This window comes from Phalangium opilio, unplaced genomic scaffold (assembly GCF_054372755.1).
Source record: "Phalangium opilio isolate 3A_F unplaced genomic scaffold, DU_Popi_V2 ptg000019l_1, whole genome shotgun sequence".
NCBI lineage: Eukaryota > Metazoa > Arthropoda > Arachnida > Opiliones > Phalangiidae > Phalangium > Phalangium opilio.
In genome coordinates, this window is record NW_028324152.1 from 1,471,435 (window position 1) to 1,474,931 (window position 3,497).

Below are 3,497 nucleotides of genomic sequence, written 5' to 3' on the forward strand. Positions count from 1 at the left end.
CTATTAGAGCTCGGCATTTTCGATCAATTATCCACAAATTGGTGGATAACCGATTATTTATAAACAAATTTGTGGATTATAATACGATTTAACATGTAAGTTCTGTGGATAATTTTCGGGTATGGATAAAGATAAAATAAAGTGGATAATTGATCGAAAATGCCGAGCTCTAATAGACTTGTGAAAACACATGTCATATAATTGTGCAAAAACAGATCCCTTAGAATTGAGCACAAACTGATGTCATAGACTTGCGCACAAAATTATGTCATAGACTTACGCACAAACAGATGTCATAAACTTGTGCAAAAAGAGATGTTATATACCTGTACACAAAACGATTCCATGGACCTCTGCACAAAAACATTCCATACCCCTATGCTCAAAAATATGCTCAAGAATATCTCGTACACCAGTGCACAAAAGTACTGCATATCCATTTGCACAAAAATATCCCGTATCCATTTGCAGAAAAATGTTCTTTAGACCTGTGCACAAACAGATGCAGTGGCCCTTGCAAAGACAGATTCCTTGGCCCTCTGCACAAACCGATTCAGTAGGCTTGTGCACAAAAATATTCCGTAGACCTGTACACAAACAGATACCGTAGACATGTGCACAAACAGATACCGTAGACATGTGCACAAACAGATTCCGGATACTTGGACACAAACGGAAGTCACAGGGTTGTGCACAAACAGATGTCATAGACTTGCACAAAAAAATACATCATAGACTTGCGCAGTAAGAGATGTCAAGGATATGTGCACATCAGAATCCACGGACTAGTGCAAAAACAGAAGTCTTAGACTTGTTTACAAACAGAAGTCATAGACCTGTTTCCATAAAGATTCCATACCCATTTGCTCAAATCAATTTCATACCCATTTGCACGAAACGATTCCATACCCATTTGAACAAAACGATTCCATAGACCTGTGCCCAAAGAGATTCCATAAAACAGTGCACAAAAGATTCCCTAGACCTGTGCTCAAAAAAATATGCCGTAGGCCTGTGCACAAACAGATGCCGTACACCTGTAAAGAAACAGATTCCGTAAACCTGTGCACAAACAGATGCCGTAGGCCTGTGTACAAACAGATTCCGGAGATCGGTGCACAGATTCCGTAGCCATGTGCACAAACAAATTGCGTAGACTTGTACACAAGTGGAAGTCACAGGCTTGTGCACAACAGATGTCATAGACATGTTCAAACCAGATTCCATAGTTTTGTGCACAAACAGAAGTCATAGACATGTGCACAAAAAACATTCTATAGACTTGTGCACATCAAGTTTCCATAGACCTGTGCACAAAAGATTTCATGGAGATGTGCACAAAATATTTCATGGAACTGTGCACAAAAAACATTCTATAGACTTGTGCACATCAAGTTTCCTGTGCACAAAAGATTTCATGGAGATGTGCACAAAATATTTCATGGAACTGTGCACAAAACACTATATATGCTTGTGTACATAAAGATTCCATAGACCTGTGTACATAAAGATTTCATACCCATAGCACAAAACTATTCAATAACCATTTGCACAGAAATATTCCCTAGACCTGCGCACAAAATATTTCATAAAACTGTGCTGTGCACAAAACGATTCCATTGACCTATGCACAAAATATTCTATTGGCTTTTGTATAAACATGTGACATAGACCTGTGTACAAAAATATTCCATGGACCTGTGCACAAAAACATGCCTTGGACCTGTTCAGAAACATTCCATACCCATATATGCTCAAAAATATTCCACACCCATTTGCACAAACATTTTCCGTAGACCCGTGCACAAACAGATGCCGTAGACTAGCGCATAAACAGATTCCATAGATTTGCGCACAAATATATTACGTAGACTCGTGCACAAATAGATTCCACAGACTTGTACACAAACAGTAGTCACACGGTTTTGCACAATCCGATGTTATAGACTTGTGCACAAACAGATGTCATATGCTTGTGTAAAAAACTGATTTCATACTTCCTCAAAAAGAGATGTCATCGACATTTGCACAAGAGATTCCGTAGACTTGTGCACATAAAGATTCTTCAGACTTGTGCACAAACATATTTTGTAGACCTGTACACACAGATACCATAGACTTGTGCAAAAATAGATGTCAAATATTTGTGCAAAAACACATACCTTAGACTTTTGCACAAACTGATGCCATAGACTTGTGCACAATCATATGTCCTAGACCGGTGTACAAAACATTCTATAGATTTGTGCACAAACATGAGTCATATACCTGTACACAAAAATATTCCACGGACTTCTGCACAAAAACATTCCATATACCTGTACACAAAAATAATCCATGGACCTCTGCACAAAAACATTCCATATCCCTATGCTCAAAAATGTTCCTTACCCATTTGCACAAAAATATCACGTTCACCTGTGCACAAAACTATCACGTACACCTGTGCACAAAATTAGTCGGTATCCATTTTCACAAAAATATTCCGTACACCTGTTCACAAAAATACTCCAAATCCATTTTCACCATAATATTCCATACACCTATGCACAAAAATATTCCGTACACCTGTGAACAAAAACAGTTCGTACACCTGTGCACAAAAATTTCCGTACAATTGTGCATAAAAATATTCCGTACACCAATGCATAAAAATATTTCGTATTCGTACACTTGTGCACAAATAGAATCACAGACTTGTGTACAAAGAAATGTCGCAGACTTGCGCAAAAAGAGATGTTATAGACATGTGCACATCAGATTCCATAGAGTTATGCACAAACATTTTCAATGCCCCTATGCTCAAACAGATTTCAAACCCTTATGCTCAAAAAGATTCCATACCCATTTGCACAAAAATAATACGTAGACCCGTGCTCAAAAATATTCCGTAGACCTTTGCTCAAACAGAAGTCACTCGCGTGTGCACAAACAGTTGTCATAGACTTGTGAATAAACAGATGTTATAGACTTGTGCACAAAGAGATGTTATAGACTTGTTCACACACAGGTGTTATAGACTTGTTCACAAGCAGGTGTTATAGAATTGATCACAAACATGTGTTATAGACTTGTTCACAAACAGATGATTTAGACTTGTGCACAAACAGATGCTTTAGACTTGTGCACAAACAGATGCTTTAGACTTGTGCACAAACAGATGGAATAGACTTGTGCACAAACAGATTGTTTTAGTCTTGTGTACAAACAGATGTTTTAGACTTGTGCACAAACAGATGTTTTAGGCTTGTGTACAAACAGATGTTTTAGACTTGAGCATAAACAAATGTTATTGACTTGCGCAAAAAGAGATGTTTTAGACTTGAGCATAAACAAATGTTATTGACTTGCGCAAAAAGAGATGTCATAGAAATGAGCAAATCAGATTCCATAGACCTGTGCACAAACCGAGGTCCTAGACCTGTGAACAAACAGATGTCGTAGACTTGTGCACAAACAGAAGTCGTAGACCTGTGCAAATAAAGATTTTTCACTTG

General features: G+C 37.9%; 1 long non-coding RNA gene across 1 annotated transcript; it reads right to left on the reverse strand.

The window, feature by feature from the left end:
• Window positions 1–210: 210 nt before the first annotated feature.
• Window positions 211–1,906, reverse strand: LOC149697756 (uncharacterized). Its single transcript, XR_016382068.1, has 3 exons — window positions 1,520–1,906; window positions 860–1,037; window positions 211–785 (listed from the first exon to the last, which is right to left on the reverse strand). It is a non-coding gene; the product is annotated as an uncharacterized LOC149697756 (long non-coding RNA).
• Between the last annotated feature and the right edge of the window lie 1,591 nt (window positions 1,907–3,497).